This window comes from Uloborus diversus, chromosome 2 (assembly GCF_026930045.1).
Source record: "Uloborus diversus isolate 005 chromosome 2, Udiv.v.3.1, whole genome shotgun sequence".
NCBI lineage: Eukaryota > Metazoa > Arthropoda > Arachnida > Araneae > Uloboridae > Uloborus > Uloborus diversus.
Genome location: NC_072732.1, coordinates 107,797,619 through 107,814,311, shown reverse-complemented (window position 1 = coordinate 107,814,311; position 16,693 = coordinate 107,797,619). Strand labels below are relative to the sequence as shown.

Sequence of the window (16,693 nt, the reverse complement as noted above, 5' to 3'; positions counted from 1 at the left end):
AATACGTATTATTTAAATAAAAATCTGGTTTCCCAAAAGAAGAAAAAAAAAGATATTTTCTGTTGGTGAAATCATGAGCAATTGTTTGTTTGTACTGTTACTGGGGGAGAAGTCTCGAACTTGGCAAGAATTAGAGAAATAAACTTTCCAATATATAATATCAGTTTTATTTCGGTCAAGGTCGGAAACTGGTCAAACCGTATCAAAAATGACCAGACATCGCCAAGGTCAATGTCCCGGATGTCTATTTGGGCGCAGCAGTGTTAAGTATTTGTCGTTTGAGGTGGAAACAGGTTGCTATTAAGAAAGCATGAATATGGATGGCCAGAAAAGAAGGTCCGAAAAAGGAACGGTAATTAATGACGGTGAGGTTCATTACTCCGCCCCATTTTACCCCCGCTTCACCATTTTGTTCGAAAAAGCATTCGAAATAAAAAAAATAGACGCAGTAGCCTGCATTTTAAAAGCGAAAGGGAGAAAAAAACGAAAGAGAAATGTTTGACAATATATTAAAAAAATGGTTGGAATTTTAACAAAGCTTTTTCGTACACGAAAGAAACTGATGTGGGATGATTTTGCATATGAGACATAGTCTGACGCTTCATTATTCTTGGTATCCGTTTATTTTTCAAATAAAAGGCAATTACCATTCACGTGAAAGGCGATAGGCATTCTGAAGGGAGTCGTTTAGAAATTTTAAAAGTATTTTTCTCTGAAAGAGCATGCTTAAAAACATGGGATCAAACCATTTAAAAAATAATTTGACTAAGTTTAATACTTTTACAACAGTATTTTAATCGGTGCGCTTTCATCGTTTACGCTTCTGCCGACGACATCACAAATGATGAAATGCCATTCACAGAGCAAATCGCATCTTTACTCACGTCTACTGGCAACGATATGGTTGATAGCAGGCGCACAGCACCACATGTAATTCGCTTCTTGATCTTCATAACGTGGAAATGCGGTAGACAGCTGCGCCAAAGTACATCATTTGTGACGTCATAAAGATCACGCCTTATTTTCATAAGTCGGACATGTTAAAAAAATAATTAAAAACTAAGCGTTGAGAAAATGAAATTTTTTTCTCGTTCTATGTTGTTTTTCTGCTTTTTCTATCAATTTCACTGACTAAAAGTAGTACTTTTGACTGAAGAAAACAACCGTATTGCGAGCGGAGTCTGGCGCAATAATTCTGTACAAGGTGGACTCGCGTTGCAATGCGATCTAACCTAAGCGAAATGATTATAACCAGGGATGCGTAGTCGGAGGGAAAATGACCGACTCCGACAATTTTAGAACCTTCGACTCCGACTGCGATTCTTTTACCCCAAAATCAGTCCGACTCCGCAAGCACTGACAGAGTTGTGGACTTTGAGGGAAAATGACCGACTCCGACTTTTCGTGCTTTAAACCTTCGACTCCCGACTCTGACTCCTTTACCCTAAAATCAGCCAAATTCCGATTCTTTGACTCCGACTCCGCAGCCCTGGTTATAACGCAAGTTTTTCACAAGTAACATATCTCAAAGTAAATGCGGAACTCGTCATCCGCATCACGAAATTTTTCGAAAAACAAGCGTGGAGTAAAGTACCTTAGAGCAGGAATTAGAATGGACGGAGCAAGTTCAATCAGTGGATTAGCAAAAGCTGATCCAGGGACCCCAAGTCATGTGACTCAACAACGACGAATGGTTGACATGTTTTGCATGAAACAAGCGAAAGAAACCTGATTTCTTCCAATGTTTTGCTTTGAAACCTCTCACGTGACTGTGGATCAGGGTTTCACGAATGAAAATCTTCACTCCCTCCATTTTATATCTTCTCCGGCTTCACGATTGGTTGCAGAAAATTGACCACTTTCATCCTCAATAAACTAGGGCAACCAAAAATAAGTCTGATCCACAGAGAAAATCTCCACGAAAAGCAGAAGTTTTAACCGACCAATGGTCACTCTTCTTCCTTTTCATGAAGAGCTGCCAGAAGTGCAGGTGCTGTCAGAACAATAAAAACGGTCCGATCAGGTGCACAGCACCCCTAATCATCATTTCAATCTTTTACAGTAATAATTATTATTACTGTACAGGGTGGCGACAGGAGCTGTGAAAAAAAATTCCCTGATTTTTCCCTGATTAAGTTCACCAAATTTCCCTGATTTGCGTTACCAATGCTAATGGTTTCCTTTCTTTGCTCTACTTGAAATCCATTGTATGTTTGTATAAAATGCAGTATTTCAAACGTTTTAAATTGTGTAAAGTTGATGAACAAAAGATGTATTTTAAAAAGATGCTACTTTTCTAACAAAATGGTAAAAAAAAACACATCAAGTCAATTTTTTTGGAGGGGGGAAAAACTACAAAACAGTATATTAAATTTTTCTACAATGGAAAGATTATAGAAAATTTTTTAAAAATACTTTACTTCCAGAAACCACTTAGCATGAGAATTTTAAGAAATTGTCAAAATCACTCTTAAAAACATTTGTGTATTTATGGTAGAACTAAAAAGTAATTGAAATTATTTTGAACTAAATTTTAAAACAATATAATAATTGTTGCAAGAATAACAAGTAATAGTGAAAGAATAGAAGTAATGTAGTTACTCTTATATAACTAATTGACATATTTATGCAAAACAGATGAAACCTTTTCACATCCTTTCATAGGGATCTTTTCTCTAATCAAGAACATAAGTTTTAATGAATGAATACAGCATTTTAACAATAAAAAATAAAGATATTAACTTAAGTACACAAGTTAACTCTATTTCAAATAATTTAAGTATGTAACAAAAAAACTTAGATTGCTTTTGTAGCAAACAACTTTGAAATGCAAGAAAAAAAAACAGAAAAAAAAAACAATTAGTTAATTTTAAAATATGTAAAAGAACAATACAGCTTGGTTATAAAATAAAAGAATCGTTTAAGTCTGAAGAAAAGAAAACCTTTATAATCTGCGGATACAGCAAATAGTATAACTGCAAAAAACAAAGTTTTTTTGATTGAAAGTTCAATTTCAGCGCGTAAATTAAAAACGTGAAGAAGTAATAACTTTTAAGCTTTTATCAGTATTAATTCAAAAACCAAAGATTTCTTCTTGAAATCTTAATTACAGTACACTAATCACTTCGAGACAATGGAATAAAGGCAAAGGAGCTAAGGAATTAATGAAAGCTTCCTCTTTGCCTGTATGGTTGTTTATTTTACGTCGCATTGAAAGCATGAAAGGAAATTTCAAGCTAGTAAAATAAACAACCTAACAGACAAAGAAGCAATCTTAGGAAGTTCATCCTGTGGTTAATAAGTAAGATTCAATACTTAGACGTTGAGGAAAAAAGATGCACAAATATGCGGCAGTGTATAATCACACCTCATTAATTTTACTTTTTTAAACAGATAATTGGCGGAAAATGCGATGGAAATTAAGATACTTAATTTTGTAAAGCAAAATAATTTTTTTTTTCTTCATAAAATCAATTTTCCCTGAGTTTTTGTTATTTTTTCGAAATTCCCTGATATTTCCCTGACTTTTCCCTGATTAATAAAGTTCCCTGATTTTTCCCTGATCTCCCTGATTTCCCTGATCTTTCGCCACCCTGTGTACAGTACTATTATAAAGTTGCTGTAGTTTATTTATCATTGCTGTATACTGTACGCATAGTAGTGAACTTTATGTATCTGAACACTCCCTAATGTTAGCACACCCGATATTTTGAACACATTTTGATGGTCCCGGCCAAACTCCATAACATAGGCCGACCTCTCTGCCCTCTGCACTCTGAACACCCTATAACATGAACACCCCAGTATTATGAACACTATTTTTAACGCCGTTCAATTTTTACCTCTTTTACCTCTCTATATACTGAACCCATGTTCACAATAAGTTCCGAGGTTTCTTTTCACGAAAACAATTGTATGATAACCCGTATCATCCATGCGAATACACAATGTAAAAACAGATTAAGTTTACTCTTTCGTTTCAGGTATTGTACTGATAGCTGTGTTGTAATACTAGTGGTACTCGCACGGCTTTGCCCGTAATAGAAAAATTAAAAGGTCTTTTGGTTCGCCTGTATATTTACAAATAATGTATGGTGAATTTTCTCGCCAATTGGCTTGTACCCATGTTACGGTTCTACGTTATGATAATTTCGTATCTCACCAATTGGCTTGTGCCCATGTTACGGTTCCACGTTATGATAATTTCGTAATTTACTCGTCCATCTTATGATAATTTTGTTCTTAAAATTAGAATATAAAAGGAACCACATCGAATTTTCGAAAAATCGCTTCGAAGTGCACACCCCATGCTACAAACTAATTCTGTGCCGAATTTCATGAAAATCGGCCGAACGGCCTAGGCACTATGCGCGTCACAGAGATCCTGACAGACAGACAGAGATCCGGACAGGGAGACATTCAGCTTTATTATTAGTGAAGAAGATTTTATAGCTGAATGTAACTTAAAACTTTTTAGATTAAAAAAGAAAGGAAGAAAGTAATGCAAGAGTTTAGGTCCTACTGAGTTGAATCATGCATTAGCCGCCAATCCAAAATTCAGCACCCTCTAGCTCAATTACTGGTTTAGATCACTTGGCAAAGTACTGTACATAGTCCCCCCCCCCACGAGCACAATAGAATACAAATACTCTCTGTACTCTGAACACTCGTGAAACCGAACAAAAGTCTTCAGATTATGGGGGGGTGTTCATTATAATAGGGAGACTGGATAATGCATACATATGTATTTTATTGCGTTAATGGACTAAGTTCAGTACTTTGCCAAGCGAGCTATGCCAGTTATTGAGATAGAGGTCCTGAATCTTGGATTGACGGTTAGTAGTAGATTGACGTCTGATTTAACTAAGTAGGACGTAAACTCTTGCATTTCTTTCTTTAATTTAAAACGTTTTGCATTATAAACAACTACAAAATATTTCAAGACAGTTTCTGGTACAATACCTCTAAAAGAATAATTTTAATATGTTTTTGCTGACATTTCATCGATTTACAACATTTATTTCATCACAATAACTGGAAATTGGAAAACGAAAACTGATAATTTTCAAATGAGTTGTGTATGATACCTTCGTTGAGCTTTTCAATATCATCACTTGCCAATTACCAAGGTCGATGTTTCATTTCAAAGCATCATTCACCCAACTGCTCTAAAAGAAAAGACAAAAAATATCAGTTTTATGACCAGTTTTTTCCTTACACGACGTTTGTTTTGTTTCAAATTAGTTCAACACCCAGAAGTTGTTGAAAAAAAAAATCACTAACTTGCAAGATAGTAATATGCACTATGAACAACAACCTAATCGTTAGGACAATCTTAAAACCGTGGGTTATTTATATGACTATGCAAATTTTTCTCTGAATCTAATCGCTATTTATATCACTCTACCTCACATGCTACGTGTTAGGAATGAATAAACGACAATGAAAAAATCTTAGTACCAACTGGTCGTTATAAATCTTGCACCACCTTTAAGTACAAGTGTTTTGAATACCTCCGAGGATAACGTTATCTAGACTCAAGACCTTCAGTATTTTTAATTTTATTCACTCACACTGAATTTAAACTATGATATTGTCAGATAGATTGTCCGACATATTTCGTAGACGAAATCTATACTAATAATATAAAGCTGAAGAGTTTGTTTGTTTGAACGCGCTAAGCTCAGGAAATACTGGTTCGAATTGAAAAATTCTTTTTGTGTTGAATAGTCCATTTATTGAGGAAGGCTATCTATATATATAAAAATGGATGTAAGTTTGTGTGTGTGTGGGTATGTGTGTATGTTCCTTATACAAATCCACAGTTTTCGTCGGATTTCTTCCAAATTTGGCACAAAGGTAAATTGTTGCTCAGGAATTCATATAGACTCAAAAAGGTCTAATTTCATATTTTGAGTTATAAAATTACTCTTTTCTGCGCGAACGAACTTTTGTATCGTTATGAATTTGATCTAAATAAAAAGCCCATAAAAAACTGACCTAGATGAAGTTTCTTCGAAGATTAACTTTAATCGTTAAATTTGTGAACCTTGGTTCAAAGCAAATGAAAACGGCTATCAACATATAACCACCAGGAGCTATTTTAAATGCAATCAATACAAAACGTATCCTGAAACGATGACCGTCAATGCTGTTTAGAGATAAGCGTTAAAGCATTGTTGGCGAGAAAGCCGTAGATATAAGAAATGATGCTGTACATCGTTTCTTAAACTGCGACCTAAGAAGCCCCGGGGGTCCATTGGTGCTACTTAATTTGAGTGCTACCGTTGGATTACAATTTTTAAATATTGAAGGGCTGCGTGCAATTTTTGATCAGTATTTTTCCCGTTAAAAGCAGAGAAAATACAAACATGAGTAAGGTAATAATATTGCATTCAATATTGACGTACAATCTTCGACTGTTTCAACATTAGACTGATTTTATTTAAACCAAATCTATTTCATCCTTACAACATAAATTTAATTTAATGTTCTATGATCCTCATGAAACCAATTTGCAATACATAAATTGTCTTTGTACTATTCTTTGATTTATGTCGAATCTTTAAGTAATTCGGTTCAACTATAACCGATAGCCTAATTCGGTTTAATTGAAGTCTCTCCAGGCTGTCAAAGAGCAGGGGTAAAGTTACTAATAAAGAAATTAAATTGCAAAATAATCATAGAAATGCACAATAGCGCATTCGGAATTTATCTTTCAAATGGGAGGGATGTGGTCAAGACTTTCCTTACATGTATCTATATATATATATATATATATATATATATATATATATATATATATATATATATATATATATATATATATATATATATAAATGTATGTATGTTTGTGAGTAGTGTGGGTATGTGTGTATGTTCCTTATAAAAATCCACAGTTTTAGTCGAATTTCTTCCAAATTTGGCACAGAGGTAAATTATTGCTCAAGAATTCATATAGGCTGGTTTTTAGAATTTAAAAATGATCCAAAGAGGTTAAAGTTTATATTTTTAAGCATAAAAGGGCTGTTTTCGACATAACGAATTTTCATATTGTTATGAGTTTGGTCTGAATGAAAAGCCTGTAAAAGATACCCTAAATGAAGTCTCTTCAAAGATTAACTGTAATCGTTGAGTTTGTGAAAATTGGTTCAAAGCAAATGAAAATGCTCAGCAGCATATAACCACCAGTAGATATTTTAAATGCAATCAACTCAAAAAGTATACTTAACAGGGGCAGTTAAGGCGATTAGCGACAGGCGTAAAGCATGTGTGGCAAGAAAGCCGAACGGAAAAGAAATGCTGCGGTAAAGCGTTGTTGGAATAGCATCCTGCAAAGCAGGAATGCATTTTGGCCTTCGGCGGCTCTACTTGCTTTGGTAATTCCATAGCAATAATGGTAAAACGAAATTATAGATCAGTATTTTCCACACGAACAGCCCAGAAAACACCAAAATTATTTCGGTATCAATAATTTATTCATTATCAATGTACAAGCTTCAACAATTTAATGTTGGATGGTCCTTAAAACCAATATGCATATATTCTTTATATTATTCCATGGTTTACGTCGGATCTTTACATAATTCGGTGAGCTGGCGGAATATTTCATGTATTTCTGGTTTAGCCCTGGCTAATGGGCGGTAATTTACTGAATGTAAGTTTAATCGCTGAAGGCTAACAAAGAACAGGGGTAAAAAATACTAATTTCTCAAATAAATTGCAAAATAATCATATTTGTGCGTAGTAGCGTATCTAGAATTTGTTTTTCAAGGGGGAGGGTGGATGGTCATGACGTTTCTTACATGCACATAACTACCATACTAGGATTGCCATTGTATGCTAAAATTGAAGGTTGTGCACCTTCTTTATCCGCAAAATCACACGGAAATATAATTTGGCGGAATTCATAGAGTTTGATAGAGTTGGAGTTTTAAGTTTGGAAAAAATGCAAGTAAATATTAATTTAAATTTAAACTGTTTTAAACTGCAAAAAATTGCTACGTGTTTTACATAAACAAATTTCTTCGTTTGGAATTTTATATTATCTAAACGCTCGAGTTAGGTCGTAAACGTAATACACCAGACGTAATCTGACGTAATACACATCACGTAATAAACCTGATGAAGCATCTTCTCCAACTAGCAATAATTTTAAATCTGTTAGCGGGTATGATGCAACTTTTGACAGATTACTATTGAAAAAGGCATGATGAAACATTGCGCCACAATATGAAGTTTTTTTCTGAATCGTGAAATAAGCTGAGCAAAGCTACATTCCCAATTACAAAGCTCAGTTCGATAACTGCTATTGTAAACAATCGAAAAATTTTGGGAGTTTGTAGCTACCACTAAGCATTTCAACCGTCATTGAAGAAGTGCTGTGAGATATGAATGGAAAGTTATCACGGTAATAGCTTAAATTCCCTTTAACAGTATAGGGATAAGGTGAAACGCTTTGTTATCTCACGTGTAACCACAATGGACCTTTTTTAAACTTCAAGAGATTGCAATCTTCAGTGAGACTTCCGTTTTCTAACACGAACAACAACTTATAAGAGCAGTCGATTAAATGCTGTATATGCTTTTCAGATGTAACTATTTTGGATATAAATAGCTTTATGTTACTTGCTCGGTTGGTTTCACTCACAAATGCAATACTTCTTGCTGCTGGGAGGGGGAACTAAGTACTATACTTAGGAGAAAGTTTTGAGTTAAATTTTTGGATCAGAAAAACTTGAATCATTTAAGTTTTAAATTTTTAGACTACGTTTCAAAACGGGAAATACATTTCGTTTGCTTTTAAGCTGTGGATACGGGAAACAAAATATGCAACAAGCATCTGTAAAATATAAGCAAAAGATTCGTCCATGTTTAATACAAACAAGAGTTTTTTTTAATTTCATTGCCTGCAAATAATTATAAAAAAAATCTGACACGGATAGTGACCAAAATGCGTACTCCTACTTCTTTCTCTATCACGCAGTTTAATTAACGGTTTTAAAATAGTTTGTCCAATAAGTTCACGTCCCCCTACTTCCATTTTTATTGTTTTACATAACTTAAAATAATAAGTGTAATGTAGTCAGTGGACCCATTCACACCTATCACGAACACTGTCTCTCTATAAATTAAAATTTTGGTGTTCTCCAAGGAATACTCTGTCTAAAGCAACAAAACTTAAATACGTGCTCTCTCTACCTGCATCAGTGTGAGATATCATGTATAACATTTACGGCAAGTATTAGGTTTTAAAAATTTGAACTAGAACCTAAATGTTGACAAATTTCAAATCGTTACAATACATTAATATTACTGTCTAACTATCATTTTTACTTACGAAAATAGAAATTTGACGTCAATATAAGAATAAAATGTAGCTGACGTGCTTCTTTTTAGGCAAGTTACACTTATCCAATTTTACTCTATGGCATGGCACTAAATCACCATGGAAAGAGCGAGCAGACACATTTTGTAAAGTTTATAGTAAGTTTTATAGTAAGCAAACTTTTTCTGCGAAATGTGCTTGCCTGAAAACATACAAAATAATCTATCACTTGAGACTTTCATTCGAAAAATACCACCAAAAAATCCGTAAAAGGGAGTGTTATCGTCTGTTAACAACACAGAATGAATTCTTTATTTTCTGTACGGTATACTGCCTGTTTAGCTTTTGGACATTGAGAATGATTTAAAAATAATCTGAAAATATTGTAACTGTGTCCAAGAAGACTATTTTGTATATATTTGTGCCTGATAATAGGCATTGACTTTTTTTTTTGTTAAGCTCAATACTCTTTCTAAGGAAACATTCAATGATTTATTTCCGAATAAAACGCACGTGAAGTACTGTTGCATTTTTTTAAAGTCTTGGGGAAAGTAATACCTACAAAGGCGGCACAACGCTTTTCTTTCGAAGCATCACGTAAAAGGTTGTCCCACAAGATGAGCAAAAGAATCATTTGTCTTTGCATTAAGACAATGTACCGCTCGTTTGATTTAACCTCAGACAACGTACCAGTGGACACTGCAGAGCCCAAACAATATTCCTCATACTTTTTTGCTTTAAGTTGATGTTACTTTTTCAGCAAATGCTTGATTTTCTGTGTTATTTAAAGTATTTTGAAGATTGAGCTTAGAAAGCGATGTGAATGTAATTTTTTACTCTCATTAAGGTAGAATTCATTCATTTGACTATCCAAAAGATATGTTGCATTGAAAAGCACCCGGGCAACGCCGGGTAGTAAGCTAGTATAAAATAAGTACGTAGGGTAGAGTATGTAGTACACTCCTTACGTACATCTCGAGTGAGAAAGCGTCTAGAACAGGAGTCTGAAAACTGCTAAGATGAGCAAAATAGAGAAAGAAATGGAGCACAACGTCTCGAAAACTTCCGAAGACTGAAGAAACTCTTTTTCAAATGCGCAATTATTTACTAAGAAACTTGTCTTCATCATCAGTTTGTTTTTATCAAAGTATGCTTTCCGAAAAAAAATCACTGGTCACTAAAAAACATGTTAAACTGTGAGCTTTTAAAAGTGCTCAGCTTATTAACTTTAAGTGGAAGCTCAACCAGGACGTATGATACTTCTTGAAAAAACATATTTATCTTGTGCAACATCATGAAGAGCCAAATTTAAAAAGTAACTTGTTTATTATGGCTATGATATATACAATGACATGTTAAAGGAAATATTGAGAATACGCTCTTTACATTATTAAGTTGCTCATAATACTTTAAATGACTTCTGAATCTAACATTCTAAGTCAAAGTATGAAACGTTAAACATACTGAGCTATGATATTCATGTCAAGAACAGTAAGCCGAAACTATCGGCAAAAACGGACAGACTCAACTGAGCTGCCGAAAGAAACAACCAAGGCTGACTTGGGTTGAAATTGAAAGGGAAGAGAATGAAGCAAAGTGCCGGGAGCTTAAATGCTACCGGCAATTTGCATATTCTGCTGACGCGATCTTGTTGCAAGAAGGAATGAACGAATGAGAAAAAAACTAATGCAAATTAAGGTTGCCAACACTTTTGGAAAATAATTTACTTCCTTTCGTAACAAAACAACAGAAATCGCTTTAACTTTGCCCATATAATTTGAAGAGATTTCTTGATTTTTCAAAGATCCCATCTCCATATACTGACCTGATGACCATGGGATCACCCATAGGAAGTATATACCTTTTCAAACGAGGAAAGAAAAAAAAAGGAATTTTCCAAATTGGTCTATGCGTGTTTGAGTTTACGAGGGACATACATAAAAAGATTTCGATGAACGGCGAACGTCTTTTTTGAAGTCGGTTAAAAAAAGAAAAAAATCTTAAAGCGCATAACATTTTATACGATTGGCACTAAAAACTGATCTTCGTTCCTCTCCCGGATTTATTTGTGTTCTGATTTAATTAGAACCATTTAAATGTCAATGGTTTTCCTAACTCTTTTATGTTTCACAATAATACGTGTCACGTAACTCGCGAAAAAAGTAGCATTTCTCTTTACTTGGCCACGTTATAGATCAACACCACACTAGAAAGAGTACCTACTGTGATGTTGTATATATGAAGATCAAAATACTACTAAAGCAATGATACTAAATAAATTTCCTGTTTGCTTCAGAAGTCTTTATTCAAAATTTGCGATTACAGGATAGTATTTAGAGGGGGGGGGGGATATTCCCCCAAAGTAATAGCCCCCTAAAGAAGAAAAATACCCCTCAAAACACAGCCCCTCCCGCCCTTAACGGGCTATCCTGATTAATATTAATATTTTGTGGTACTTTTTTTAACATTTATTCTTTAACATTGAGTTAATATTTTATGGTACTTTCTTTAACAGTGAGTACCTCTTTTTACGGCACTTTCTTTAACAATGGATTTTATATTTAATCGTTTAGTATTGAAATTAAATGAAGTTTATTGTTTTTTGCTCATAACTTTTTTCTAACGAACAAATATGGTGAAGCAAATATTTGGGACCTACGTTAGATCACTCCTATACATTACAAAAAAAAAAAAAAGAAAGAAAGAAAACCCATAAAAATCAGTTCACTAAGTGAGACGCTTTGAATTTACAAACAACAAAGCGTGTGTATGAAATTTGAAGAGTTCCCACGATTTCTCCAGGATCCCTCCTACCGGGACTTGAAGACCATTAGACGACCGGGAGAAGTATACCGTTTCAAACAGAAAAAGAATTTTCCTAATCGGTCGAGGCGTCTTCTAGTAATTGAGAAGCATAGTACATAAAAAAAACGTTCCAACGAAGTCTGTTAATTAGTAATGCCATAACTGTAAATTAAGCTAACGGCGTTATGAAATATTAAATCTAGATTACTTGTCAAACTTCAGAAATTGGACATCAGTTACGATATATTTAATAAGGAATATAAATTAATCGGCCGGGGGAGGGGGATTTTTGTCTTCAATTTCCCCTTGAATTGGACACTAAATATATTTCAAAACTGAAATATTAAAAAAAATAATAATAACTTTAATGACTTAATGAAGTTTTTTTTTAACAAAAAACTTTTTATATTCAATTATTTAATTCAAATATACTTTTGTAGCAAAATACATTAATTTACTGATTTGCTACATGAGTAATAAATACATTAGTAGGACTATAATTAAAATTAACAGACGGCTCCGTGAAAATCAAACATCCCGATGCGTGAGAAATATTGCTCAAAGACAGATTCCTCCGTCGAAAATTCACCGATCACGCCAAAACCGCGTGATCTGTGAGTGACGTATTGCGTAGTTGACGAAAGCTGGTCTACGTAGCCACAACGTATGAAATTTAAAGTTTCTTAGATTTCTCCGAGAGCCCTCAGCATATCCAGACAAAATTAACATGGGACCATCTGAAAAGTATACCCTTCCAAACAAAAAAAAAGAATTTTTCAAATCGGTCCAGTACTCTTGGAACAATACGAAAACATACATAAAAAAGCCGCAAGACGAAATCATAACCTCCTTTTTTGAAGTCGGTTAAAAATAGTAAGTTTCCCTTCAAATGTACGTATCACTTAGTGTAATACGAGCTTTAGGTTCAAAAATATGAATTTTTGAAATCGGGCCCAACATTTGTGCTCATCCTGTGAAAGAGGCTAATTGTGTTTTGCTATTAGAAAGTCATTGAAAACCATTGGAAAAGAGTTACGGAAGAAAAAGCTCCGAACACAAGAAACGTGCAAAATTAAAAGTCAAAGAACAAGAAAGAGTCCGAAAAAGACTAAAAATATTTTAAAAGAGGGGCCGTTTTCAAAAGCCATTGGACTCGGGACCGGAGGGCCTCGGGTTCGATCCCCGCTGGTCGAAGACCCACCGTCGTCATTAATGGGGACTGGGCGACGTTAAATATGCTCGTGGTCTCAATGTCCTCCAAGTGAAACGATACCTCTGGGGGTGCTAGTACTAGGTAGCTATTAGCTCCTGGACTAGTTCAAAATTCTCACTAACTGTTCGATCCGGTGATGGTGCTGCCATCTATCGGTATATAAAAATAATGGAGGCAAGGCACTTAGTATGCAGTCCTCGACATAAATACAGTTGAAGTCAGTTGTGACTCTTGAATAGAATAGAATAGAATAGAATCTTTGGAGTGTAATCCAGAAGCAAAGCAAATGAAATTATATGCAAATTTCACTGCAAGTATTTTCTATGCAAATGAAATTGCATAGAAAAGTCGGGAGTAGAAGGAAACTCCCGTAACTTAACGCAGTGACACAGTAATAGTTATTCAAATCGTAGGAGGAAAACTAAATAAACAGGACATAAAGATGCAGTTATGAATTAATACGACAACTATGATTAATTGGTTAATGCACGAAATATAGAAGTTGCAGTGCAGAAAATGCTGGACAAGGATGATGTTTCATGGGTATTAAATTGTTTGATAGTGAAATCGAGCGAAGGTTCATTATTATCGTCTGCGTTGCACGAAGACGATGCGAATGAATGATGTTACGGAAGAAATAACATTAAGATGAGAAAGGAAAATAGAATTGGCTAGTCTTTTATGTGCGCTACTACAAATGAACCCTGTTATGGTTTAATAAACGCAATTATTATTATTATTATTATTTTATATACAGTCCATTTCACTTGGTCTGCACACAAACGCCGCACCATTGGTCCTCGTCGAGCACGAAAGTGACGGACGCGGAAATAATCCTGACTTTAAATCCCAAACGCGGTAACATTTAAAAACAATTAAGGAAATTGGCAAATACGATGGAACGTTTAGTAAATATATCTCTACTACAACCACATTTGGATGTTCCTCCATAACTACAAGAAATTTCGGGACTCTAAAAGAAGAATATTTTCAAGTGGTCCCAAAAAATATTTTCTGGAAACTGATAAAGTATTGCCTGAATTCAAGAAAAAATGCAAAAATTTGAGGGTAAGTACTAAAATCTCAATTATAAGTCAAAAGTTATGCCTAATAGTGATCTTAATTCCAACTTTTTTTAAAACTCACTTTGGTGATTTGCCTAAAAAATGCATCCATGAAACTTCTAGAGATTTTACTTCCCATTTTTTTAAGGGCAGTTCGAAGAATAGAATCATTTTAAAAGTCAATGTGCAAGCTTAAGTCAAGATAAAGCAGAATAATATATATATATACATATATAATATATTACTTGCGAGACGCATTTACACTTTTCAGTGTTTTACAGGGAAGATACGAAAATAAGTGAATTTTAAGGGATTGTCACATGAAATATAATCTAAACCTGCGGGTAATGAAACATAAATCTGTAAAGGAGATTCAGAATTGTTTACACAGCATGAAAAAGAATCTCCGCGCGGATTAAAAATCTTAGGAGAACAAACCGGACCAAGTCTCTAAAGAATTATTATTGAATATTAAAAAATCGCCCGTTCAGGTATGACGGGTGAAAATTGCTTCTAAATTTTAACGAAGCAGTTGCCTGTTCGGTGATATTTTGATAGTTGAAATTTTACCACACTCCAGTGGATTAACCCTAAACTCCAGTAGATAGCGTTCATTGTTGACCATTTTTACTTTTCTTCATTCTGCAAAAATGACAGTCTTACCATTAAAACAGCTAAGTTACCGGATCCATTTCAGCCCTGTCAAAATAAAGCATTTCCCTGCACGTCAAACATTACTGACGCATCAGCTTAAATTCAGCCATTTTGGATCGGAGCGCGTGTTTGAGTGGTTGTCTTTTTTGGCAAGTTATCGCGTTTGTTGAGCTTTCACTGTGAACAATTATTAGTGACACGTGAATGCCCATCATCTTAGTTTACGATTCTGCTTATTTTTTTTTTTTTTTTTTTTGTCAAGAAGACACATCATCTTTAAATGTTAAGTACCCCTCTTTTTTTCGTTCTACTGTTAATTTAATTTTACTTTTGTTTTAACGGATTGTATATTATAACGTTTCAATTAAAAAAATAACTCTATCTTCGACTCAATTACTTTTAGAGTTGTGGCCGACCACTGGGTACTGAATTCTTATGCATTTCCAAAAGTCCGCCATGGCAGATTGACCGCTGGTTCTATACTTTTTGGTTGATATACCCTGGAGTCAATCACGTACTTAATATAGGTTTTCTAATGTTCATCAGGAGGAGGTGGGGTAAAAAAACTTTAGACCGGTCTCATTTTAATACTATTAATATTTTTTATTTTACTTTATGACCAACAAATCCTATACTGAAATCACACGGTACAATTATATTGAACAAATTCTGTTCCAGAAAGTGTTACTTCAGTAGTCCTGAGTAATTTTCGAAAAACTGTAACTTCATTTTTTTAATGGTTTTCATCAAGATTGCGGGAAAAAAATTGAACTCCTTTCTTAAAGTAGGTTCCTTTCGTTCGATATAATTGGAAATTTTTCTATTTTTTGTCAAAAAGAAAAAAAAATTATGACATCACTTTTTCATTCCAAGAAGGTGGAGTAGGTTGGTCCACTCTTTGTGGGGCACGTTGGACCCAACCAATCTACCCCACATAATTTAAAAACTGTTTTTTGGTTCCAATAATTATAACAATATTCTATTATTTTTCTTTTGATTTCTAAAAAAATAATTGCGTACTAATGGTGAATGCTTATTGCTGTTTTTAAATAAAGATGATTTATAAAAAAAATCAAATGTGTTATATTGATCTTGGAGAAATAATAGAATTGCTGTCATCAACTGAAGGAACATTTTGACACATAGCTATATGAACATTGACAAATTGCTATATGATACAATTTCTAAACCTTTCTCCTTCAAGAGCAAAGAATGAAGGTGTAGTCAGAATCTTCAATGCAGAAAATATTGATGCATTTAAAAATAATGTTTTTACATCATGGCATGATAGAAGTTAATTCCAAGCAGAGTTCTAAATTTTTATGTGTTAGGAATCTCAAAATTCCTACCTTTTCCAAAATTAATTTCTGAAAGTAGAGAAAAAAAAAAAAAGTGCGTCACGAGACGCTCGGCTGAAGTGATAACTTTCATAGGATTAAATTATTATCATTATTTAATCCCAGAGCCGCCAACCTTTGAAAATCCAAAATCGTACCTGCATTTTGCGGGGGAGGAGGGCGTGGCCGCTGCTTCAGAATCAAACAGTGATGAATTGTCAACAGCATAATGAACAAAATAATGATACTCAATGAATTTCAAATATGATATAGAAAATATCAATACGGAATA

The 16,693-nt window shown here is 34.1% G+C and overlaps 1 protein-coding gene across 3 annotated transcripts in view; it reads right to left on the bottom strand.

Moving 5' to 3' along the window:
* Positions 1–16,693, bottom strand: part of LOC129235328 (uncharacterized) — a 114,821-nt gene that overhangs the window by 75,999 nt on the left and 22,129 nt on the right. For 2 of the 3 annotated variants that reach the window (XM_054869094.1, XM_054869096.1), the window contains exon 2: positions 5,088–5,168. The gene's annotated coding sequence lies outside the window, so the exon portion shown is untranslated. The remainder of the gene's footprint in view (positions 1–5,087; positions 5,169–16,693) is intronic. The other variant, XM_054869095.1, reaches the window with a different exon arrangement.